The 27,682-nt window shown below is 41.4% G+C and overlaps 1 protein-coding gene across 4 annotated transcripts in view; it reads left to right on the top strand.

The window, feature by feature from the left end:
• Window positions 1-4,699: 4,699 nt before the first annotated feature.
• Window positions 4,700-27,682, top strand: part of fynb (FYN proto-oncogene, Src family tyrosine kinase b) — an 89,139-nt gene continuing 66,156 nt past the window's right edge. For all 4 annotated transcript variants that reach the window (XM_080883274.1, XM_080883273.1, XM_080883275.1 and 1 more), the window contains exons 1-2: window positions 4,700-4,839; window positions 23,388-23,456. The gene's annotated coding sequence lies outside the window, so the exon portion shown is untranslated. The remainder of the gene's footprint in view (window positions 4,840-23,387; window positions 23,457-27,682) is intronic.

Here is a 27,682-nt window from a genome sequence, read left to right as displayed (position 1 = left end):
CTGCTTCTTTCTTGCTATTACTTGGAGGAACATGGGGTTCATTCATGCAACATGTGTATTTTATACAATTTCAAATATCTGCTGTGAAAACCATCTATGAAGTAGATATAAATAGAGATCTATAAAGAACATCCAGAAAATAAGAGTGTTTTTAGGCCTTTTTTTATCACTGGGAGAAAGATTTGACTTCTTGTTTAAAGAGGCCTGCTTTTCCATTGGAAATTAGGAAAAATGACTAAAATAAAAATAAAAACTAGATCAAAAATAAAGGTGCAGCTGTGTGGCTGGTAGGATAGGCTAGAGTCATTAAGAGGCCAGATAACATAAGTATATATCATTGTATTAATATTATATTAATTTTTAAAAAGAAATAAGTGAAAATCTAGAAATAAGAAAAATAATCAACTAAACCCAAATCAAAACCTAATAGCTGGGGTTTAGACCATGGCCATAACTAGCTGAGAAGTCAAATAAGTAATTAAGAAGTAAAATAAAACCAGTTGACAGTAGAAGCCTTGTAGCTTACCTACCACCAGAGGGCGCAGTGATGCAGTCAATTAAGCTGGTGTTTCTTTTACATTACATACATCAATATTAAAGGAGAATATTGATTGAAACCAATAAATATTTTTTTAAATAATTACTTAAGGCTTTTTGTGTGTGTGAGAAGCCCAGACCTCCCTCTCCCCAGCCACCTCCTCCAGCTTGTCTGGGGGAACTCCAAGGCGTTCCCATTCTAGCCAAGAGATATAATCTCTCCAGCGTGTCCTGGACCAACCCTCTGATTAGCAGCTTACCTGTTCTACCTTCTAAGATACAGCTACAGGTTCAATTAACCTGTTAACATGAAAGAAAACACATATTGTTATATGTTGCAGTGTACAGCATCATTGTATGAGGTGTGAAGGATTAACTGTATCTATCCTTGTAGGAGCAGAATTAAATGAGTATGTTACATAAAGTGTTCCACAAACGGCCCAGTAAGTGACGTTATAGTTACATTATCCCTGGCCTAAACACATGTGTACAATAATTAGAATACCATAGTCACTACTGCAGATTCTTACATAGTTTACAGAAAAATAAATCTACTTTTGTTTTTAGTACAGAAAACACTTTCACAATTAAAAAATATTCTGACCACTCTGATGAAGCAGCCTCATGTGTAACAAATTATTTAAGAGTAAAGCTCAAACTGTGTTATACATCAGCTGTCTTTAGTCTGTGCAGAACTAACTGATAGTTATGAACAAGTTTTGCGTGTGCACAACCCTTAGTATGTTAGCTGTTTATTGTCCGCTCACCTTTTTTTTTACTATGTGTTCATACATCACTCTGCATTTAAACATTAGTTATTATTAATCTCCCTCTCTCACTCGTCCACAACATGTCTTTGTCCTGTCTTTCGCCCCTCACCCTCACCCAGTTAGGCAGATGGCTGCATCTCACTGAGCCCAGTTCAGCAGGTTTCTTTCTGTTAAAAGGGTGATTTTCCTTCAAATTGAAAAAAAACAAACTTGCTCATAGGGGGTCATCTGCTTGCTAGAGTTTTCTCTGTATTATTGTGGGGTCTTTACCTTTCAATATAAAGCATCTATTGATTTGGCACTATATGAATAAAATTGAATTGAAATTGAATTGATCTGAAATTATTAAATGTTCTTTCCGTGGGAGAGTTGCAGTCACTACATGTGTTTGGTGAGCTTCATATCCACAGTGAGTGATGTTGCAGAAGTTGTGAAAAAAGTTGTTTCCTACTGTATTTAAAGGCTAGACGACATCTATTCAGTGAGAGAGAAAGCACAAAAGCATCCTCCATGCTATAGCTCGTGAAGCACTCCATTGTCTATACCAGGATCCCGTGCCAGTGCTGAGATAGTGAGGCCTGCAGCTGTGCCAGTGTAGCAGAACTCCTCTTTTCCCCAGTAGTATTCCATAACTACTGCGTTTCTATTAGACACATAAATGCTCTTTTCCATAAGTAAAGCATTCATGTTTCTGGGCCTTTGTGAAAGATGAGGACAGAGCAGATGAGGGTTCCAGGAGTGTTTGGGTCAGGACAACACCCAATTAATAATATCAACAAACAAGCAGGCCAAGCCTAACCAGCTAGCTGTAACTTATTTATGATGCTTGAATCTAGCCACGGTTAATCTGCAATGATGCTGGGAAGGGGTGAACTAGGGGTGATTAGTATGTACTAATGTCTACAATACTACACTTGTGTATATTAGCATGAACTGATGCAGCTGGAGCATTATAATGCTAGGGTATTGACAGATAAAGTTGTTGTAATATGACCCGACCATACTGGATTTTGGTGATTGTACATCATGTATAGTCAATGTAGTGTCACAAACATGTTAGGTGTGGTTTATTATCTGAACTAGTGACATTGTAATGCAGTCATAAACAATTGTGACATGACATACTTTTATGATGTTATCAAGACCCCAAAAGTGAGACCGCTGAACTCAACATGCCATTTACTCTAGTCCCCTTGCTAAGATAGGTGACGAGCAGACAGACAAAGGTTCCTTGATGTATGGGATGTCAGGGCTGCTTACATAGAAGCATGTAAGTAAAGCTCAGTGTGTTACTCCATCCTGCCAAACATGAACAGCTGTAGGATATAAGTTGAAAGGAGCTGGCAGAGGGTAGAGTGGCTGTCATCACTGACACATCAGCCTTAAGACATCAGACATCAACTGGAAAGCAGAAACCTAAATAAGCAAAGGGTATAGAGCAAGACTAGACCACTGTCCTGATTCCACAGTTAGCCTGTGTCACTGCATTCCCATTTTTATCCACCCTGTTTGTAGAAAGGTCTACAGAATGTATTTTTTAGTGCAGTTTTCATCCTGGTGTGGAACACTTAACTATTTCTTCATCGTCTTGAGGACATCTAAAGGTGTGTGACTAGTCTAGATATGCTATGTATCCCTTGGTGCAGTTTGGGAGAAGGGTGCTCTGAGATTGTGCATCATCAGGGTTGTTGTTATAGGCAATTTGGTCCCTATATATTCATATCAAGAGCACCACACACGTTCCTAACCGGCACTAGACTATGCCAGAGCTTGCTCTTTGTCACAGTTCTATTAATAACAGATTACCTATACAAAGCAAGTGGAAGGTTTCTGGTTTGGTGGCCTATTGGTCTCATCTTTGCTTTTTGCAGATGATGGGTCCCTGCTGGCTTTGTTTAGCGCTGACCTCCATCTGAAACTGCGACTGGGGCTGTTTGTACCTAGGTGCAAAGCAGCAAGGACAAGCATTAGCACCTCCATGTGTGAGGCCACGGTGCTCAGCAGGGGAAAAAAATGAAATGGCCTCTTTGAGGAGACTCCTTTCTCTGCTGATAAGCACTAGAGGAGGTTTGGCATAGAATAAGTAGTAAAAATTGGAAGGATTCTACCACCTGACAAAAAATTAGGCGTTTTTAAGAACTGGCTATGTATAACATCACTGACTCATGGCGATCTATGAGTATCTGACCTACCCTTTCAACATTTTCAAAGAAGCATGGATGGCAGTGGGTCCGTTTCATTTGTTGTTCCAGTAAGTCAGCCCAGTGAGCTACAATATCAGCAGATATTATAGCATATAGGTTAAATAAAGATAGGGATATTACACAGAATAAAGAACTAATCTCATTAGCTTTTCATGCTAATTTAGTCAAAATATAAGTAAATACAACTGAATAACTGTTTTTAATGTCGCTATACCCATGGAAGATATTTCTACTGTTACATTTTAGCAAATATTTATATTATTTTGTTTTCAAAAGAAGAAGCAACTAAAGGAATAATAATATTACAAAAAAAAACTGTGATAAAAAGTGCTGCTCCATGTGCAGACAAAAGATGGCGCCTCAACAATATAACAAAACAAACAAACCTCCACAGCATCCCAAACAGCTATGTGTCTCTTCTTTTGTAAAGTCAAACACTTCATGGCAGGTCATTCACCTAGCACTTTATTATATAAAAATCGATTTTTATTTTAAATTTTAACAACAAAGGCCCCACATTATTTCACTGTCTCTAACTATTCCCAAATGTATTTTATTTTTGCCTTATTGAGCTTTAACATTCTAATAAAAGACTGTAATTCAATAACTTTGGTGTAAACAAAAATTTTCTCGAAGTGTGTCACGATGAAACGTTCGTCGAAGAAATCTATATACGGACAGTTCCCTGTTCCGCCTCCAAAACCTTTCCTCTCCTCTGATTGGAAGGACGTCCTATCAGTCAAACCGCCGGGTTCGGAATGTGCCCTTCGAAGCTTCTTAAAAAATACGGAATTTTAACGATCGATTATTCAAACGCCACAATAAGAACACCAAGGTATTAAACAAGTACGAAACAAACGTGACAAGCTTCACAAATTAGACCAGCGTTTAGTCAGTGTTTTTTTTTTTCTTTGAAAAATAACCAACGGTCATCTACTACTCCAGAAACAACATTAAATGAATTTGCAAACACATTCATCACCGTAACTTTTTATGTCTTACGTCCTGTGAGTGTAGCACTAAACAGAAGATATTTAGAATGTCACGGAGTTTCTTTCTTTCTTTCCCCCCCGTTCTACCATACAAATGATCCATGTAGTCTTCTTTCCCCTAGTTGGTCTGTGCCGACAATATCCGACGGCTCGTGAAGGCATCAGCCGTTTCATTGTGGCCCTGCAGAGCCAACGCCATCACACTGAAGCGGCTACGGCGAGCAGGACGGCGACAGCAGGGCCACCATAGCAGTGCAGTCTTTTATTACTGTCATATTATTTTATTATAACGACCATGGAATATAGTGCCGCGGACTATTAGACGTCTCTGAACTGGTAAGTTACACCGTTTTTTCGTTTCGCTCATCATTCTCGCTCTTGCTTCCCAAACCGATTGAATTACTTTGATTTTTTTGCTTTTCCCCAGGTGATATTATTATTGACGTTTTGGAACGTAAACGTGCTTAGCCCGTTCGCTAGCTCCACCGCTCAGTTTGTATAGAAAGGCTAAGGTGAGGCTGTTTGAATGTGATAACCGATTTATATATGGTAGAATAAATATACACACATCCAGTATGTACAAGTGGGATGAAGAAACAGCACCCGAAGCTAATTAAACAAGTAGGTTATCCACAGTCACCGATGGAAACCGAGCCTCTGACATGCAGGGGGCTTCAAAGCATCTTGACGCATTCGTTTTTGATTCACTCCAGCTCGCTTGTTTACCATTCCCCCCTCCCCTTTTCTCCCATCCTCAGCAGCAGCAGCCTCTCCTCTCCATTGATGCTCAGTGAAGTCAGATGAAGGACATAACCTCACATGATTCAGTGGCTCTGTTTTCTGCCATGCTTTTTCTGTGTGTGCTTCAGGGAGAAGCCTGGCTGCTCTGTTTACTTTGAGGAGCGGGCTGCATTCGTGCACGCAGTGCCATGCAGCTGTTCGAGTGTATTCGCTTCTTGTTAATGCCGATCCAAGCAATCTCTGTCTCTTTCAGCGGTTGGTTGGAAAGTCTTTTTTTCCTACTTTCCATCGGTGACTACTTTCACTGTACCTGTGGATTTTTATGCTCTGTGCCGATGATGTTGTTTGCATTTCAGGCTGATTTCTCCCTCCTTCACTTCAGTAATTGGGGTTAAACACTCATCACCTCTATTTCCGTTTAAAACAATGATGAGCATCCCTCCATCTATTGACTTCAGACCATAAAACTGCATACCTCTGACCGGCAGCCATACGTTCCCTGTGTTTTGATAGCAAAATGGGTGCAGTATATATATGTGTCATTAGCAATCCTTAATGAATGACCCTCTATTTGCGAGAGTTGTAATCAATGTGTTTTTGGTGGCACTTAAAGGGAAAGTGCAGAAACTAGAGGGCCTTGTAATGTGTGATTTTATTTCGTTTTTTTAGAAGTACTATTATGGCCTGTTTGCAGAAAGGCAGCTTCCTCTGGTTTTGAGCATGCCAGCAGCTGGTGTGCAGCTCCTCCGCCTGCACTGAGTGCAAGATTTCTGCAGTAGGAGGAAGAAGCTGGGATGTGGTCTGCTGAGTTTAGGTTCTGCAGGTGCACTGTGTAAAGGCACAGTATATGCATCTGAGGACGGATGTATCTCTAGGATGATATCAGATATCTGCTCACAGCTAATAGTCTTGGAAACAGAGCGTTGGAACCAGAGTGCTTTCAGGTTTTTTTCTGCTGATCTAAATCATTACTGTAAATCAGCAGAAATATTTGTTTTACCAATTTTAAATTAAAAATTTGTTTAACATGCCAGTCGTTGTAATAAAGTTCTAGATTGCACATGTCGCCGTCTGACTCGTTGCTGAGTTCAGGGGCGCTTTTTTTAATACTCTGTCTTAACCGAATCAGATGAGACATGAGTCCCTGATGGAAGTCACTCATGTTTAGTGAGGCAGCTTTAAACAGCTTGTTTTGCCAGGAGATCTGATCAGGCAGGTTATCACACAGAGGTGATCAGGTCAGGAAAACAGGAGAAGAGGAGTGTTTGCAGTGAATTTTGCCAATAATAAACTGTGGATAACTGCAGTCATAGACTAGTGCTTTCGCCTCAAGCTTCCAAAGATTGAAGATTAAATCCAAACTAGTGCAGAATTTCACACAGAAGTCGATTCTGTCTGCGGCGGACAGGGATGTGCGCAAAAGGAGACACACCCACATTTTGTTAAATGAAAAAAAGGGTAAAGCCCTGTTGTTGTCTTTGCACTGTATTTGGCTGCTTCTTTGGCAATTCAAGCAATTCATATTGTTTGTCCCATCAGCCTACATTAAATAATCTATAATATCAGTATGTTTTAATACCAGCTGTGTGCAGTGGTACAGTACACAGTGAAACAAGACAGCATTTCTCCAAGACCATGGTGCTACATGTAACATACAGTCAGCACGGGACTATATAAAGCGCAAAGCGTGCAAAAATTGCCAAAAAACATGCAACAATGACAGTGGGTTGTGCAAAAAGACTGAGCAACTCTCCAAACTATGTCTGAAAATGCAGTTTATTAAACAGTTGCTTATGCGTGCACCAAATTCCTGTCCAGCAAACTTCTCAGAGGCTGTTTGGGTAAAAACCTGGCTCAGTGAAGCCACACACACTTAGGGGTGCAACATGGCCCAATAGTAGTTTCTGTATTTATGCTGTGGTGATAATGCTGCATGATTGTGATCAGATGACAGTGTCTTGAAAAGCTGGTGGAGTTTTTATCAGAAGTTTAATGTTTGATGAACGTACTGCAAGTGACTATTTGTCTCTTTAATGGTTGTCACTAACCTACAGTAATGCACAGAATGGTCACAGTCTGACATCTTCCAGTCAACAATTCATAGAAAATTTCATGATAATCTAGAAGTTTTTCAATTTTAGGAAATATTTTGGACACTGATTTTGTGTGCTTACAGAAACTGAGTGAAAATACAGGCTTTGATTTTTGCAGCTCTTCGTTGTAAAGTTTGCACTGAACTACGGCTGAACTGAACAGCCTGAGAGACGCAAGAAGCATTCACTGCTGTAGCAGTCTCTAGCCGAACCCTAATGTGCACATTATACTCTCTCCATCTGCAAGTGTGCTGGGATCCGCGTGACGTAAATTTCATCAACAGACAGTAAATGTGACCGCTCCGAAGTGGAATTCCGTGGGGAACTTAGATTACAATGCAGCCCAGGGTGGGGCTGAGTAAAGAAGTATAACAAGAATGACTACCCGGCCATGGGGTCTCCAGCTGTCCGTATCCACAGCAGAGTATAATGTAGGATTGGCCTTTTTGGCATAAATATGATTGAAATTCATAATGAACTACATTATAGCATTTAAGAATATCTGTTCTGAAGGAAACAACGTACTGTAGGACCCACGTACTGTAGGTACTCCTATATACACAGCTGATCCCAGTTGGTAATTTTAAGCTCTTGATTTAACTTAATTGCTGGAGGGTTAATTAACTGTGAGACAGCTCGAGAGCCTAATTGGACTGCTTCTGTGGTGATCTGAATCAAATACACCTATGAATTTAAGATCTCATTTCACACTTGAAGCATATCCACAGACACACCAGGAGACAAAACACAAATATTTATTGATCAGTTTTGTTCATTTTCTTCAGGGTCTAAAAAGTGAAGCCAAAGTAAAAGTTCTTAAACCCATATTTTTTACAACATGTGGGGGGAGACTCCTTTCTGTTCCATTTGTGTGGAGTTCAATAGACTTAAGTAAACACTTTCTCAAAGATTTAATGGGCTCAGTCACTGTTTTCATATCATACTGTGATGATGATGTTTATTTTATGCGTTATGATAGTTATCAGAGTTATAAAGGGGATTATGCTAGGATTGGTCTTGGAATAAGGACTAGATTAGTATGAGGCTGGTCAGTCAGAACTGGCCTCTGCTCATTATATCTAAGGATAGCAGAATCACTGAATCATGATACCATAGTAATTCTGGTGAATGTATCATGAGAGTATTATATGGTAAGTTGCTCTATTATTGCAGATGAAGCTGATAGTATGAAATTAGCCTGGGATTTGACCCACATAGGACCAGATGCGCTCTCATTGTGCTCAGTGTTCCTGCTTGAGGAGGGTGTTCGGGTGTTGTCATTCCCTCTTATCCTTTTGGTTCCTGTCTGTGCACAGTGAATTTGGCTAGATCCATTTTGAGTAGATTTGGGGAGCTGACAGCATCAAGGCTAATGCTAATCCTCATCTTTGTGCAATCTTATGTAATCTTTAATCTCTTACTGCACAATTATACACTTTTCTGACAGAAAATAGACATTCTGGAAGACTTTTACCCTTAGTAGCTAAATTCTGCAGGATGGACCTACAGATAATATTTATTTAGTAAAAAAGAAAACAAGTTGCTTCTTCAGTGAGTGTCTTTCATCCCACAGATTGACTTAAAGTTCAGCTGGCAGTGCTAATACTTGTTCTGGTGAGTTCAGTCAAGTGACACATGAACCAGTTTTCCACCTGCTGGAGATTCTGGTTATAGGGATCCTCCAGGCCCACTTCCACTGCTGCTGTTCAAGACGGTACAGTTTTGAATTTGGGATGCAACAATCCAATTTATTTATGGATGAAACAAGATTAGGATAAATATTTTTTTAACATGTTGACAGAGGAGAAACTCTCGTGGTAGGACAGCTAAATGCTTCCATAATTAAGGGAATATTTTGCCCTCCATTAACAGATGTAGCAGCACAGCTGAGTGGTGTCTGTGTGTAGAAAAACCAATGCAGGACTTCGTGTCATCACATGGAGGTCAGATTGTTCAGGCTCACACAATCTTAGACAGCCGTTCATCTGTTCTCAACCTCACACCAATTAAATGTGCCTTTTTCCTCTTAGTTTCTTATTTGTTTCTTTGCTCTGGTGGTTGGGTTGTGACGTGCTTGCAGGCTGAAATTATTGTCACGCTTGAGTAAATGTTGATCCGTGTATGAATGCAGGCTCTGACTGAGCCAGTGGGGACATACGGTGACACGTGGGAGCCGAGCTGTAGATCACACGATGGCCTTCGCTCCCTCTAGGATGTCCCCCATGAATTAAAAACAGAGGCTATTCTGCTTTTGTTGTCTCCCCAATCCATCAGCTTCATTAATGAATTAGGCATGTTTATAAGCCAAACGTATTGCCACTGGGTCATCGTCGTAGCCATGTCAAGGGAGGAAACGATGTGTGAAAGTGATACACTGGCATGAAAAAGCTTGTCAAAACTGGGCCCGTGGAGATGTCCATCTTTGGGGTGTTTCTTCAAAGGAATTCAATTAGTGGGAGTTATTTGTCTTGCTTCAAGGACCCGGGGAATACAGGGATCCTATCATGCCGATCGCATCATGACAGTCCACTTCAACCTGCCACACTCTTTGTGTTTGCTCACAGAGTACTTAAAATGCACAAAGTCGGTCGGCGGTGCTTAAATGTGGCTTCATTTCCTCTGAAAAAAAATCTCACACTCGCTCGTTTACATCTGGAGTGCAGGCAAAGCAAGAGAATTTGAGCAAGCATGGCTGCTTCTCATATCCTGCTCAACATTTTCCATTTTTAATCCCCCCCCCCCCCCCTTTTTTTTCTTTTAATCTCTCCAATTCCATTTAGCTCTCAAGTCCATTTAGCCTTTATTCATGAGTTCAGCAGTGCACTGGAGCTCCTCGGTCTATATTTAAAAACCTCACCACTGAATAAATCGAGCAGAAATCTTTTAATTCTGCCAGCCATCTCCCCACTCCAGAGTTTTTACAGTGGAGCTGGAGCAGAGGAAAGACAGAGATAGGTTCCTTTACCAGGCTTCAGCCATACGCTAGCCTCTCGGCAGTTACACAGAGATACAATTGACTGAATGAGTTATCCTCAGACTTTGTAACTCTGTAACTATTTTCAAATATTTTGTTGGAAAAAGCCAGTCGATGCTGACTATGTATAAAATTATTATAGATGTCAGCAGTCAAGATTTATATGTTTGTCATGCCAATTCTATGGTGGCTAATCTCATATCTGACATATAAGTTATGTTTATAAAGAGTTCTTGGTTTCAAGAAATAACAAAAAACAAGGAAGGATATTAGTATCAGCATCAGCGTGTGCAGATCAGTCGTTACATAAAAGTCAGTTTTAGGCCAGTAAAGAAGTGCCGAAGCAGGTTTGTGCACAAAAAGAACTTAGAGAGAACTCAAGTAACCAAGTGAAGCAATAATATTGGGTTTAACGTATTATTAGATATGTTTATATTTTGGGATCTTAACATTTGTATTGGAATTTGTTTGCTTGCTTGCTCATTTTCTCGGAAATTATTTGTCAGAGAGCCAAAGTTGTATTCAAGACATGTCATCATTTCCTCTGACATCAGTGGAGAAACTTAATTATAAGCAGTGCGGGCTGTTTTCTAATATTAGCTAATTAGCCAGCACCAACCCACATATCAACCTGCTTTCCAAGTCACAAAAATACAAAAACATACAATCTATTAATTGTATGTTTTATAAAATATCACACCTAGTAGTTTTTCTGTGTGTGTAGTTTTGCAGTAACCAAGGGACAGTTACATACACGGGAAAACTGCATATATTCAGCATATTTCTTATGTAATAAAATTCCAGATTTGTTCAAACTCTTAACAGGTTGTGCGGTCTGCAGAGTTTTACAGGCCCCACACATATTTTAACAGGCGTGTCAAGAAACAAGCAAAGAATCAGATAAAATAAAGCTCATTACTGCAGACCATATACTACAGAGAAACTCAATCTGTAATAATGTATCATCAGTAGTTATTAGATTTAGTGGAGTAAATGCTTTGCTACCCGTCAGTTGGGATGGTTGCTGTCATCCTGCACAAAAGTTTGAACATTTTTTATTGAATTTATTTGTACAGCACCAAATTACAACAAAAGCCATCTCGAGGTGCTTGATATTGTAAGGTAAAGACCCTACAATAATACAGAGAAAACCCCAACAATCCAACGACCCCCTATGAGAAAGCACTTGGTGAAAGTGGGAAGGAAAAACTCCCTTTTTAACAGGAAGAAACCTCCAGCAGCAGCAGGCTCAGGGAGGGACAGCTATCTGCTGCACCACTTGGTGGTGATGGAAGAGAGCCTGATTAATAACAACTCATGATTAAATTCAGAGTTTTTTGTAAACACACATCACACAAAGCTAGGAGTTGTCTGCATGCAGACAGCTTGTTCTTAAGTCAGCTGTGCTGATTGTGAGAGAATCGCTTTACTTCATGCTTATGCTTGTTGAATACGATGTTTCATATGACTCTTGTTGGCTTTTCACCTACTAAGGAATAGATTTGATTACAGCAACTGCTGCTGTCAGCTCTACAATAAGACAGACAGAGAAGAAAGGGCTGCAGAGCTAGCATAAACTACACACTGTTGTTTGGTGTGTGAGGTTACTTGATTTGAATCTTCTGTTTTTTATTTGTATATGTGCTTCTCAATATGTTTTATAGTCTGCACGTATCTATTTTAGTCATACGTGCTACACAACCGAGCGCTGTCACTTTTGTACAGTATTTTCCACGTCACAGAATCGTTTTTTCTCTCTTTCCTCTTATACTGTTTTTTATTGCTATAATACTGACTGAAAGAAAAAAGCTAGATGTTAGAGCTCTGTTCAGCGCCTGACAGGTGAGCTGTGATTGGTGGAAAAACCATCAGCTGCCCATCAACTTTCCCAGCATATGTTTTTACTGGTTCAGGGGCACAGGGGCATCTTTCTTGCATGAAATGTGTTAGACATTAAGCAAAGCAAAGAGTCTTGATGTAGTCAGCATAATGTATGCAGCCATTTCGTCACAGGGGCTCCCAAAATGATCCAATGTGTCAGGCCGATTATGTGTAGTGAATGCATTCATTGGATTGGGTCAAGGAATGGCTTGCTGTAAATTCACAAGGACGGTGCTTCTCCAGAGAGCGTTAGCATGAGCATCTCCGAGCTCTTTCTCCGCCAGTCACAAGTAGCAATCATGTGGGCGTTGATCTTCGTTGTTCGAAGCGACGATTGAGGCGCGTGATACATCTCGCTGTGCTTTATTATTTATTAATGATATGTTTATGGTGGTGGCGTGAGACTGATAACGAGTGTTTGTGTTTTGACTAAAACAAAAGTGCTTTCTGTACACACGCTAACGGCACTGAGAGTTTTCATGCATTATTAAGTTGCTGTGAATTTTCCCTGCTACGTCCAATGTCACGTGTGGGACAAAGGCTGGATTCTGTCTCAACAAAGCCTTACTGTGCCACATGTTGAAATCTGCATAGCAGAGAAGCAATTATGTTTTATGGTCTCTATGAATTTCAAATGCAGACTTTATGGTTTTGCTTTGTGCCCACAGACTTTCTGTCAGATTGTGGTGGACAAATGAGTGTTTCTGTGTGGAAGCTTTTGTTTCTGAGCCTTTACCTTTGTCTTAGCAACTGTGACAAACTCCTCCATGGATGGAGGTTTCTATTATAGCCAGTTTCCACCACTATATAGAGCCCCCTGATCCGTGTGCTGTCCGTATTACGCTGTGGTCTACGTTTCACTGTGCAGCGTCATTTCCCTGCATTGCTGATGCAGCTGCAAGATGCTGACAAAGGAGATGATTGCTCACCCTGGCAGCAGCAGTGCACTGGCACACCAGGCCAAGGCCTACACCAGGCCCCCATTAAATGGCTGTGATGTTGCCAAGGGATAGAGCTGCTGGCAGAGCAACAGAGCTTTATCTTCAGGACACCCTGGCACATGTTAAATGAGTTCCACAGCTTTGAATCAGCATATGCTGATAGGATTTTTATCATTTCTCAGATTCCCGTAGGAATAATGCACTATATTGCAATCGAAAGGATCTGAATCGTTTGCAATGAGATTTGCATGGTAATGAGTCACATAGCTTAGCTGGCATAGCTGGCTGCGGCCAGGGTTGAAAAGTTCAATCTAAAGCTGAATCTTCCCTAAGCTGCCATACACTGATGCTCCTCTAAGACCCCGACTGAAAGAGATGTGAAACTGAGCAGCACTCGAGCTGAAACATGAAATGTTCAATTCACATTCAGTTTTGTCACCCAAACATAGGGTCCCATTTGTGTCCTCCAATCACACATCAGACATCCATGGATGTTTTGTATATCCACTCTCTCTCCTCTGCACATGTCCAAACCATCGCAGCTTTACCTTTCTAATCAACCTGACTTGTTCCTCTCAGTCCATTCTGCTCACTTGCACTGAAAAACTTCACATCTTTGACTCTCTCACCTCCAGCTTATCCTCCTGTCTTTTTATCTGTGCCTCTTTCTCCAAACCATACATCATAGCAGGTCTCACTACCTTCTTTTAAACCTTCTCTTTCACTCCTGCTGTGTGTATGCGCAGCTTCATTCGCATATTTAATAAAACCATTAAAAATCTCCTCTCTAACTATTTAAAATAAATAAATAATAATATGTTGATGCCTTTTTGCACTGCAGTTAGCAAGCAGCAGTCTGTTGGTCCTTGTTGAGCTCAGCATGGCAAGAGAATAAGTTCCAGTCAGAGCGATCCTCCAGGTCACAGGAGATCATTTTGGCTTGTTTTAGATACCATATCAGCTTTATCTATACTGTACTAGAGTAGCTTTTCAGTTGAATATAATCTTACACTGGCTCTTATTTTGCCTTTTCAGGCCATTCTCTTACTTAGTGGAATTAGAACTGCAGCATTCCAAACCTCCCCTGGCATTAACATCAACATGAAGCGTCATGGCACACAGCTGGCCGAGCAGCGCCTCTAGGTATACTGTTTAGGCACCTTAGGACTTTTAGCCATATAGCGTATGTCCTGATAACACAAAATACAACATCCTCCATATCACCCACTCTCTGTCTACCAGTCATTCTGGAGTTTCCCTCACTCTGCTGTCAGTGCGGTCTGTGGGAGTAAGATCAGTTGTTAATTCTCTCTTCTTATGAACACCCTCAGTTTTTTTCTCACTTTAATCACCTGGCAAATCCTTCTCTGATGTAAGGATGCGGAAACCCAGAGGAGGAGGCCTAATGTGCTGTTAGGATAATGGTTCATTTTAATCCACTCTTCAACAGCGTATGCCAGTCAGACTCTCACTGGTGGTGCTGGTCAGTCAATCAAATTAAATCTCTGAGGGAAATATTCGGGATGTTGTAACGTGGTACGTCTTTACCATGAGTTGTATCAGAATGTTGGAGGACAAAACACACACAGCTGAATATAAAATCACTGTTGAACTACCACACTGTCTGCAAGATTGCTCCACATCCATGTAAAGGCTACAGCCTGCAGCTGTAAGCTTTGCCAATGCAGCTATTATTGAAATGGCAAAGTGCCCTACTTACCCTTTAGAGACTAGCCCTAGAATGAACCACAAGTGGGTGGCTGACAGCGAGCTATATGTTCAACTATACAAGTCAGAAAGACAAAGTCGCCCACCACAACAGAAACTTCTTGGGTTCACTTACCAGCAGGGGTCCCTCCAGCTTGGCGAGGGTCCCCAAAGAATTGTGGCTTCCTCTATGTTTCCTCTCCTTCTACACTTGCACTTGTCTCCTGCTATAATTTGCTGGAGGAATCAAGGAAATATGGAAGGAAATGAGTCTCCAAAAGGTTACAAACATGTATGGTATGATCCTCAAGCCTATCACTTGGATACAAATACAGATGTAAAGAGCATCTGCTCTATTTTACAAATGCATATGTCTGAATCTGAAAACCTCACTTCAGCACAAATGTCTTTTCACTCACTGATTGCATGAGTTGTGTGCATAGATCATATCACATGTAAATGAGGTTGTGAGACAAATCCACAAATGTGTGCTATATTCAAGTGCGAGATAGAAAACTTGGACATCTGGGCTGTAACTCTTCACTTCTCGACTGTGACGTATACATTTACCAATTGCAGACTCTGTATAGTAGCATATAAAGGTTACTATATAATTGAAAGAAATTCCTGCTATATGGTGGATGCTCTTCTGCTGAGAAGACAGTCGGACAGTGTGAAACAATACAGAACAATAACCCTGTGGCTCATATCTTAGTTATAAATTCAGAGGAAATGTTGGTAGTTAAGGAGTAGTTGGCATGCTCTTAATAAGACTGAAACATTTATTGCTTGGTAATATTTGACAAATAGTTGAACCAACTATATTAGTTATGAAGCTATTATTAATGTTATTGTGCTGTTATCAGAGAATAAGAAGATGAAGATCAAAGGGTCAGGTTTAGCTACACCTCTTTACAATTCTTACTATCTGTTTAAAAATCTGTCTAAAAAAGAAGTATACTAAATTAAGTCTAGTACAGTTACTACACTGCTTATTCCCTAGGTGCACTGCACAGTGCATAAACATGAGTTCATGGTTGTAATTAGGTTATTATCTTATTTGTATCATTGCTAAACCTAGATGCTAAGGGCTAACAACAGAAAGCAACGACCATGGAAGTGAAAACCAGCGTGTGTCAGAGGTGATGGGGTTGCACTGAGGTCCAGCTGAACTGTGAATCACAGAATATACCATGGAGCAGGAAATGAGCAGAATAAGAACACTTTCAGTATTCGGATGCTTTCTAAACAGGCAGCTGTTGTGTTTGGGTGTGTAGCTGTGTGTGGTTGCTGAGTTCGGGTGACGAGGACTGGAAGAATGTGAAAAGTTTTTAAAGGACAATAGAAGACTTGTGACCATTAATAGATGTGCATATGGAGCCGCTGTTGACTGTGCTCACTTGGATGAAGTACAAAAACAAAAGCAGCACAAACCCTGATTTTTGTTCTCGTGCTCAGTACATGCAGCGCATGTATTTCAGCCCCCTGTCCCTGAGTGGCAGCTCAGCACACTGAATCCGGATCCCGCTGCGTGTCCGGCCACTTTAGCGGCCCACTCATGTGTCCCGCTAGCCAAGTGGCAGCGAAGGAGCAGAATGACTGCTGTTGTGCCCCGGCCAGTCATGTGACAGCTTTCGTGTGGCTGAATGACTAACACCCCCCCCCCCCCCCCCCCCCCCCCCCCCTCAGCCGGGTGGGCTGCAGCTGAAGGAAGAGAATCAGCTCGCTTTCTCTGGGGCCTGACATGGTGAAGCATGTCGCTCGTGGGAACACTGCAATTTTGTGCTGGTAAAGAAGACTTAAATCACAGGTTTCAATTACACGCTAAGGTCATCGTGAGTATTTTGAGACTCCCTCGCAGTTTTATGTACAGATCACCCAAACTGGAAAAACATTAGTGCAGACAGTTGTGTTTCTAGGACAAGTGCTGTGTTGCCGTGCTGCTGCTGACTGTGAGAACCTGAGACTTCACAGGAAAGAAAGTGTCAAACCATCATCCTGTTGTCCTCATATCTTTGTTTTCTCTCATTTCCTGTCTCTTCGGCTACTTCTTTTTCTGTTTTTGTATCGGCCAAGAAAGAGTAGCCAAAGCACCCACCTCCACCCACGCCTACACCATTTAGATGTTACACCAGGCTGTCCTCGATAAATATCTACCCTTATACATTTTTGCACTTTATCTAGACAAAGTCAAAAGCTGCGCATTAAGGAATGCATCTTTTTCAGGTCATTTCCCATCATACCTTGCTTCGTGCTTATTGATCTTAAGCAGCTGACTATCACCAGAGAAACCACTCAGACATTCCGTGAAGGCCTAATTCAACCGACGACAGGAAGTGTTCATGTAAGAGACCCCCCAAAAAACCAACAACAGCAGCAGCACCGTTCAGCGTGGGCGTCTGCTGTTGCAGAACAAACAGTTGCATCACATCAGCAAAGCCCGCCTGCACTTGTAGTGTCACCGTTGATCCGCTCCAGCAATCAGCAAAGCCACAGAGGCAGATTAAATTAGATTAGCAGGACTGAGCTTTAAAGTCAGATCAGCAGCTAATGGCTTCTAACATATTTTGGCAGCAGCAACAGTGCGTCTTTTGTAAATAAAGGGCAGTTAGGAGGAGCGCCACGCAGTTAACCCCAGCCCTGCTGCCACACAATCACTCCACTGTGTAATTCCGCTGTCAGTCAGAGATCTGGCAACCACTGCGAAGTTTATTCACGCCCGCGTGGAGATTAACTTGTGGGGGAAAAAAAGAAAAGTAGCGTGTCAGAAATGGTCTGTGTGTGCTTTATTTCTCGCACTTTTGCTCCCTGCACTTTTGAGTTAACAAATGAATGCAAGAAGAGCTTGGTGCTAGCATTGTAGATACAAAAGAGAGCCTCTGTTTTCTTTTATAACCAGTGTGTGTGAGCAAAATACATGGGTTTTTCTTTAACTACAGGTGGTAGGAAAGTACGCTGTGTGGAACTATAATAAACTTCAGCAACCTCAAAAGTATCTAATGTATTAAGACAAGTCAAAGGTAGATCTGAGTATTGGATGTGGACCAGTCTGTGTGAGTGGGCATACATGGTCACGCTCCTCTCCTTATCATACCTGGGGACAATATGTAGCTAAGACCAAAGAAAAAAGAAAATGAGCTGCAAACAGACAGAGGAACAGAATAAAGTGAATTTGAATGATTGAAGGTGACAAGAAAGTCTAAAGCTGTTGTATTACATTTTTCCACTTATGGCTTCCATGGATTTCATTCATTGGTTTCATTTAAATTTGACTTAAAAGATAAAAACTCATTTTAAATACTTTTAGGCTGAGTTTTCACAAAACTTACCAAAACCCATATTATAATACTTATTACTGAGTGGCACTGCCGAGAAGGTCTGGGTTTTGAATCCACCATCTGGCCAGGCCCTTTCTGTGTGGAGTTTGTGTGTTCTCCCTGTCTGCATGTGCTCTCTCTGGCTGCTCTGGCTTCTTCCCACAGTCCAAAGACATGCCTGAGCTTAGGTTAACTGAAGATGCAAAGTTGGCTGTAGCTATGAATGTGAATGGTTTTCTGTCTCTGTTTTGGCCTGTCCAAGGTGTACTCTGGCTCTTGCTTTGTGCCGGCTGGGATTGAGGGGAGCAGCAGCCTAAGCAGAGAAGCCCAGACCTCCCTCTCCCCAGCCACCTCCTCCAGCTTGTCCAGAGGAACACCGAGGCATACCTAGGCCAGCCGAGAGATTTAAGCTCTCCAGCGTGTCCCAGGTCTGCCCCGGGGCCTCCTGCCGATGGGACATGCCTGGAACACCTCACCCAGGAGGCTCCCAGGAGGCATCCTTGTCAAATGCCTGAACCACCTCAACTGGCTCCTTTTGATGTGGAGGAGCAGCTGTTCTACTCTGAACCCCTCGCTCATGGCTGAAATCCTCACCCTATCTCTAAGGGAGAGGCTAGCCACCTATTTCCACCGCTTGTATCCGCGATCTCATTCTTTTTGTCACTACCCACAGCTCGTGACCATAGCTAAGGTGTCTCTGTATTTATATATATGTGTGTGTGTATATATATATATATATATATATATATATATATATATATATATATATATATATATATATATATATATATATATATATATATATATATATATATATATAATATTCTGTAACTCTGTAACTTCTGTCGGTGCTGTGCTTTTTTGGAAATCGAATTTCCCAGAGGAACCCACCCGAGGGATTAATAAAGTTCTATCTAATCTAATCTAATCTAATCTAAGGGTAGGGAAGTAGATCGACCGGTAAATCAAGAGCCAAGAGCTTCCATTTTACACTCAGCTCTCTCTTCAGTACAATACACACACACACACATATATATACAGTGGGGCAAAAAAGTATTTAGTCAGCCACCGATTGTGCAACTTCCCCCACTTAAAATGATGACAGAGGTCAGTAATGTGCACCAGAGGTACACTTCAACTGTGAGAGACAGAATGTGAAAAAAAAATCCATGAATTCACATGGTAGGATTTGTAAAGAATTTATTTGTAAATTAGGGTGGAAAATAAGTATTTGGTCACCTCAAACAAGGAAAATCTCTGGCTCTCACAGACCTGTAACGTCTTCTGTAAGAAGCTTTTCTGTCCCCCACTCGTTACCTGTATGAATGGCACCTGTTTGAACTCATCATCTGTATAAAAGACACCTGTCCACAGCCTCAAACAGTCAGACTCCAAACTCCGCCATGGCCAAGACCAAAGAGCTTTCGAAGGACACCAGGAAAAGTATTGTAGACCTGCACCAGACTGGGAAGAGTGAATCTACAATAGGCAAGCAGCTTGGTGTGAAAAAATCAACTGTGGGAGCAATCATCAGAAAATGGAAGACATACAAGACCACTGATAATCTCCCTCCATCTGGGGCTCCACGCAAGATCTCATCCCGTGGGGTCAAAATGATCATGAGAACGGTGAGCAAAGATCCCAGAACCACACGGGGGGACCTGGTGAATGACCTGCAGAGAGCTGGGACCAAAGTAACAAAGGTCACCATCAGTAACACACTACAACGGCAGGGAATCAAATCCCGCAGTGCCAGACGTGTTCCGCTGCTGAAGCCAGTGCATGTCCAGGCCCGTCTGAAGTTTGCCAGAGAGCACATGGATGATACAGCAGAGGATTGGGAGAATGTCATGTGGTCAGATGAAACCAAAGTAGAACTTTTTGGTATAAACTCAACTCGTTGTGTTTGGAGGAAGACGAATACTGAGTTGCATCCCAAGAACACCATACCTACTGTGAAGCATGGGGGTGGAAACATCATGCTATGGGGCTGTTTTTCTGCCAAGGGGACAGGACGACTGATCCGTGTTAAGGACAGAATGAATGGGGCCATGTATCGTGAGATTTTGAGCCAAAACCTCCTTCCATCAGTGAGAACTTTGAAGATGAAACGAGGCTGGGTCTTCCAACTAGAGCTGGGCGATAGAACGATAACGATATGTATCGCGATATAACTTTGACTCGATAGAGAAATTAAGCTATCGCGATAGACCTCGCCGTTCTTGTCCTCAAGAAAAAAAAAAAAAAAAAAGGTCAGCCAATCCAAATTAAGTAGCGCAGAGCCGAACCAATCACAGCCGCAGCATCACGTCGCGTGACTTGTTACGTACAGCACAAGTGCCAAGCCGCACGTGTGTTTGTTTGGGAAGCAGCCAGCGGGTAATGGAGCCAGCGCGTAATGGAGGAAATGAGTGTGCCAACTAGAAAAATCAACCGAGCGTGACCGAAGAGAAAACAGATGATGGTTCCAATGCCGGAGAGATTGTCGAACGGAAGAGCCATAGAAGTTCCGTAGTGTGAAGGTATTTCGGCTATTTCAAGTCTGACAAAAAACAGAGTAGCGTGCACTGTAAATTGTGCCGAAAGCAAGTCTGGAAATACAATAAACTGGTGCATGCGTCACACTGTGCGCCACGTTATTGTTTCGGTGAAATGAATTTCTACAATACTGTTACTGTTAATTCTACTCTCTGCAGTGTTTAAATGCTTACATATACACACAGTTACTGTCCGTCCACACATACGACTCGGTTCTGCTTCTATGCCCCAGCTTTGTTTACTTTTTCCCACCGAGGCTTCTAGACTTCTGATTGGCCAACATTTCGGCACGGTTAGGAATCTAGCGCCACCTGCTGCTTTGGCATGTTCATAGCAGCGTTTTCCTTCATTTCTGCCTTTATGTGTGGACGGGATTATTTTTTAAAACGAAAACGGAAAATCTCCGTTTTCAAAGATACCCGTGTACGTGTGGACGTAGCCTCAGTCTCTGACTGGAAGCGCTAATTCGTCATTCGGCTTTTGTCAGACTAAAGTAACTGTTAAAACTGTTTGAAAAGCTCAGCTATACAACAAGGAGAGATTGAGAATTTCCTTTTAGTTCTCAGTTTATTTGATATTGACAAAAGTTAGTCAGTTTTGTCTGTTCTTCTGTAAAACAAACTAAGATTTATTTTTAGAATTAATATTTTGTTTCTAAGTGGAATTGACAATTTAGTCTGTTTTGTTTGTTCTATTTTGAAACTTAAACGCTTTAGCGGCTGCCTTTTGTGTAGTTTGCAATATTTGCCTTTATTTATCTGAAAAAGTCTCATGTTCCTTAAGTACATCTACCCTGTTGAACTTATTATGGGAAATAAATATTTAAATAAAAACAAGCTGCTGATTATTTCACATTTTACTTGTGAGCAACGGCACATTTAAATCTTACAAATATAGTTATTTGGCTTATATCGTGATAGATATCGTTATCGCCTGAAATGAAAAAAACATATCGTGATATGAAAAAATCTCATATCGCCCAGCTCTACTTCCAACATGACAATGATCCAAAACACACCGCCCGGGCAACAAAGGAGTGGCTCCGTAAGAAGCATTTGAAAGTCCTGGAGTGGCCTAGCCAGTCTCCAGACCTCAACCCCATAGAAAATCTGTGGCGGGAGTTGAAAGTCCGTGTTGCTCGGCGACAGCCCCAAAACATCACTGCTCTCGCGAAGATCTGCATGGAGGAATGGGCCAAAATACCAGCTACTGTGTGTGCAAACCTGGTAAAGACCTATAGTAAACGTTTGACCTCTGTTATTGCCAACAAAGGTTATGTTACAAAGTATTGAGTTGTATTTTTGTTATTGACAACTCAATGAACCAGCATCTGGTCAACACATAACAGAAAATCTAGCAAGTTGAATCTATGAAAAATGCAAACAGTAATGCAATTTGACACTGAAATTGTATTTTTTGCACCAACAAAGTGATTCCCTGATAGCTATTAAGAGGGGAAAATTGTACATATGTTCAGTCTAAAGCCATCTGTAAATGACAAGGAGCAGAATTTCCTACTAGGGAAGCCAGGAGAAGTATTCCGTTATAATACAGACTTTAAATATATCAAATATGGACTTTCAAGCTCTTCTGTACAACCTTTTTTTTCTTTTCTGTACAACCTTTATTTTGCCCTATATTATGCATCCTAAATTTAATAAACATGCAAACACGTGGAATGCACCTATATAAAATAACTGCATAAAATTTACCAAATTGAGAGGTGGCTGCACAGTACTGTATGTGTGTTTTACTTTAGGCACTTTAAGTTGCTTTTGTTGCAAAAGCTGTTCAATAGAAAATAATTTCAGTAGCTTAAGCAGTGGCACTCTTTACATAATAACAGGGCACAGGAGCCTGAAAAATCGTAGCCAATCCCAGGACGGCGATGCCCAAAAAGTCAGATCCTCCTCCTGTCTTGCTGGATTCACATGAAGAGTGAAGGTTTATTAGTCTGTGGACGTAAATAGGCATGTAGAAAACTATAAATGTTATGTTTTCTACATAGCATTTATTTCCTCATTTCCTGTGCTCCCCACCCTGTGCTACCCCATTAAAAAAATCCCTCCTCCTCTGAGGCAGTTTGAAGCACAGAACAAAAGTGGAAATCAAGTTGTAACTTTAAAAAAATGCAGTGAGAGCTACAAACACTAGTAAAGTTGCATTAGACTGTATTATTATAAGCAACATTTTCTTATTCCAGCATCATTCATGCTTAGAATGCAGTCAAGCCTCATTCAGTGGCAGATGGCAGTGAGGGATGATGTCCTACATTTAGCAGCATCGTCTCATTTGCACCTGGACGAGTGAATGAATAGATTTCCAGAATGCACCTGCTGGAGAGGCTGTCAGAAATGGGGCCACCACACAGGCCTGTGATTAAAGCCAGCAGTTCCTGCACCCTTCACACTAACCTGTTGTTGACTAGTTGAATGTCACAAATACAGTGCCGCCATGCTGCTGTGTAAGGGGGGATTGCAGTTTCTGTTCTGCTAATTGGATCGAGGTCATTCATTCCAGCTGGACACATCTGCTGCTTTGTTTTGTTTTGTGTCTTTTGTGTGTGTGTATGTGTATAAGACCCATTTTCCACAGACTATCGTGAATGACGAGGTCTGGCACATACGCAGTTGATATTCATGTTTTATTGAATCGCAACAATGAATAATTGAGCCTCTGTGTGTCTCCGCAGGGCCTCTGTTTTGGCGAAGCACAACGCAATGTGGAGGAAATAAAGATCCTGATACGCTGAAAACCCGAGGTATGAGTCTTCACACTCCACTGGACATTTGTAAGCTGACACAAACACACTTGTGGATGAACTCGGCCGTGTTTACTCTCTTGCTCACACACACACACACACTGCCATGTGAAAATAACCTCATAGCAGATGGCCCACAAAACCTGCTCATTCTGGAGGATTTTCCTTCAATGGATGTGGGTCATAAGGATACTAGAGCAAGCGCACACACATGCATTAAAGCACATGCGTACACATGAAGCGGAGATAGTTGCCACAAGCTAACCTGCTGTTCCAAATAGGCGCTCATACCTGTGGTGCGTTAGCTTGGGGCGTGCAGCGTAATAGTGGTGCGCCACTGATGTTGTTACAAGTCTGACCTGCAGGTCAACAGCTGCCACCAGCTAAAAGCTAAAGTGTTGGATTCCTTCTTGACCTCCATTTCTGCTGCTGCCATCTTTAATACGCAGTACAGCACTAAGGTCAACCTGAAAAATTCCTGTGGGAGTAAAGGTAAGGTCAGCCGGTGCCCACTGCAACCTCTCCTCAGCTCTGACACATCAGTCCTGTGTGTGTGTGTGTCTGTTCTCTTAGTCCCATGCTGCATATATCCGGGGGTAAAACTGCAGCGGAAAAAAACATGTTCCCATTATTTCCTAATCCGAGTGTGGCTGCTAGGTTAGACTGGAACATGACGGCACTTATATTAGATTGGTTTTCGACAGCCAGCAGCAGCACTGTGTTCTTTGTTTCCTTCTTGGAGTCCACAGTGCACAAGCACGTGATACGTTTTGTTTTTTTGTTTTTTAAGTGAGCACAATGTTGCATAAAAAATGCACTTTGTTCCTTTGTGTGGGTTTTGTGAAGGAGGGATCTGATAAATGACAATGTGGGAATGGTAGAAAGTGCTGATAAGAGAGCCCCCATCATGTATGACAGAGAGTTAGAAAAGAGCATAACTGACATTAGACTCTGCCTTTGATCATTGTTTAACGTTGTACTGTGGTTGCCTGAGGCTACCAACTACTATAACTGAGCTGAGATGCATGGCGCAATAAAAGTTGTACTCTAGTATTGTTACCGTTGTCGTTATTCGTTCATACACTTGGACCGAACTGGCCGCACTGGACTGATACAGAATTCAAATTGTTTAATTTATTCAATGCTTTTCACTTAACATAAACAGTAAAACTTTGTAAACAGTAAACCTGATATTGCTTCTTGAAATCTAGAAGAAACATTGCAAAGTCCATTGTACTGCGTAGAAACATACGTCTATGTCTACCTTGATGTTCAGGAGTCCAGGATCTGCAGAGACAAAGGACAGGAGTTGACTTTTAAAGCATGTACTTCATTGGGATTCCTACTGTGACCACAAATGTTTAAGTCAAGGGTTGAATGTCACATGTTTATGTCTTGAAGTTGTAGTTCTGGAGGTCCAGAGGTTAAAAAACCCTTTGTATTAGTATTTATAAGAACTTTGTAGTGGATAGCACCACCAGAGAGGAGCATGAAAATAGGATAAAAACATAAAGATGGAAGGACTGGCGTATATCAAAGGATTTCTGTAGCATTCAGATGGATGTGCCTTACATGATTATTCAGGTTGCTGCATTTCCCATTAATGGTTCTTATGAATGCTTTATCCTTTAACTTTTCACTGTCCACTTAAGATAGACTTGGAAATTTTTCATATATGAATATATGAAACCCCTTGAGGCGACTTTTGTTGTGAATTGGCGCTATATAAATAAAATTAAATTCAATTCAATTGAAATATATGTTTATATATTTAGCTGTTTCAACTTAATTGAGGATCTCCATACAGGAATTTTTTCACTGTTGACCTTAACATGTCCTATTCATATACTCATGCAAATTTGTTTGTAACTGGCTTTGTAGAAATTCAATATGTAAAAACAGTGGATGACCCTGTAGATCATTAAGAAGACAACGGAAAGTCATTTTATCTTAATGGAAACTTACCTGCAGCCTAAATGAAGCTAAATGAACCACAATGGAAGTCGAAAATTAAGGCTAAATTAATGGTATTTCAGTCTGTGAAATTCTAGTATTTCACAGACTGAAATACTAGAATTACTCTTGAACTTCAGCATTTCCCCAGTTAGCCAGTTGCACTGCTTGATCTTCACTTTGCCAGTCACCGTGTCTTAGTTTAATTTAAATGACATCGGTGGTGGATGTTTGACCTTGCAGAAGTTTTATTCATATATGCACAGAGAACTTTTTTTACATATTCTTCTTTTTCTTGTAGCTTTACTTGCTAATATAAAATGTCTCAATATTTCACTGTGTCCCCTACTTACAAGCCAAGTGTTTCACACCCAGTTTTTCACGGGTGGAAAAAGAAGTCGAGGAGGGGAGATGTCATTGTCTTTTTGCAAACTCACAGTTACATTAAGATCTGGTGTCAAATCAGAACTACAGAAATACTTTATTATGTAACTTTATTATATTAAAAGCTGTTTTTAATGTGTAAAGATGAGTAATGAGAACAGTAGGCTGATATGAGTTGATGTTTCTAGCTTTTGTGTAAAAGCTTGTACCAAATAGGTGATGCTAGTTATGGGATGAGTGGAAAATCAGATTGCACTAGTATTTTTTCATCCTCTGTGGAGGTTGAGACAATGTGTCAAAGGCCTATCTGTGCTAAATGCTAAAAATTATATTCCAGGGCAGTTTCTGTGAAGTCACAGGATGTTCTTGACCTACTATTAGTACCGAAAAGATGTCAATGCCTGGACTCGTCCAGAACATTTGACTTTGTGATTTCTTCCTCGTTGGAGTTTCCAATCCAGAGCCAGCCTTTCACAAAGGAGACACATTGTAATAAAAAGGCAAAAACAAAAAACAAAACAAAACAGAAGAGCAGGAGAAGAGTAGCTATAAATGGAGAGCAAGGTTTTAGGGGTAAATTTCATCAATGGTTGAGTGGAAAAACACTTAACAAGGGCATTCTTCCAGGAAACTGGAGTCAGCTGAGCAAGTGTATTCATTATGCAAGGTTCAGTCATATTTACTCTGATAGCTCCTTTATTTTGTGTACCCCAGTTTCCTGTGACGCTTCGGCATGTTTCGATGGAGCGTACAGCCTGGGCTTGTCGGAGAGCGGAGTCACAGTTTGGCATGTCTTTTTTTTTCATTTTCTGTTTAGAACCTCTGCTGTAGATGTGAGGCGGTGGTTGAAATGTGAGAAAGAGCGATGCAGCGAGCGTCAGAAGAAGCTGTGCAGAGCTTCAACTGTAGCACATCAAGAGCATCCTCGTGGTGGGAGCATGGAGCTCGCGAGTGTGTCTGTGCTTCAGTGTTCTTGCTGAGTGGGTGTGATTGTAGGCTGGTGAGAAACAGCAAATGAGTCACCAATTCCAATCGTGTTTTCAAGCTTCTGCTCTGTCTCTCAGAGAGTTTCTGCACTGTACAGAGAAGCGAGCTACAACAGCATGTTATCGTGACGTCGTCCCCGTCCCAGACATTGATATGCATTTCAGCAATCACTTGCAGCCATGGAACAAATGTACACTTGTGCCTTGAGCCTTTAAATCTCAAGAGCTAACTGTTAAACCGCTCCTCCTCCCAGCTTGTTACTGGCCATGCCAGTGTGGGCTGGGCAGCTATTCACTGAAATGTCGGTGTTGCCCTCAGTCTTCCATTGTGGTTTCCAGTTTTTCTGATGGTAAGGAGATGCAGTTGGGGGTGGAAGTGGTGGCGCTAATGAACAGCATTAAGCTCCACTCTATTATATTGACACATCTGGTGGCATTTTTCATCCGCTTGCTTTCCGTCCTCAGCCTAATTAAGTGATCTGGGCTGCAAACTAAAGCATACCCACTGTAGAACACACAGGAAGCACTCTACACTAGCTCTCTGAGCTTGTTAACCAGCCTTGAAGTGACTTTGTGAAACCTCAGTATAATACGTCAGTAGCAGATTCAGCCTCAGACTTCTTTTGCCCACTCGATGGCTGTCAATTATCCAACTTTACAGAAAGAACTTTCCTCAGGTGCTGTGTCTGAGGAGATGTCAGTGAATTAGCAGCAGCAGCAGTAGTGTTCGACCACACTAAGGCGTCAGCTAGGTGCGCCGGACCCTTGGATCATCAGTCAGTACCAGTCAGGTAATGAGATCTGTCTTAGCTTCTGCTTTGTAGAAACCGTGCTAGCAGAATTCTGCTCATGTGTTTATCAGTTAATGTAATTATCATCAGGGGAATGTGGCTGCCTTTTCAA

The sequence above is a fragment of the Rhamphochromis sp. 'chilingali' genome (assembly GCF_963969265.1).
Source record: "Rhamphochromis sp. 'chilingali' genome assembly, chromosome: 5".
Classification (NCBI taxonomy): domain Eukaryota; kingdom Metazoa; phylum Chordata; class Actinopteri; order Cichliformes; family Cichlidae; genus Rhamphochromis; species Rhamphochromis sp. 'chilingali'.
Note: the sequence above shows the minus strand (reverse complement) of the source record. Positions and strands in the feature narration are given on the sequence as shown.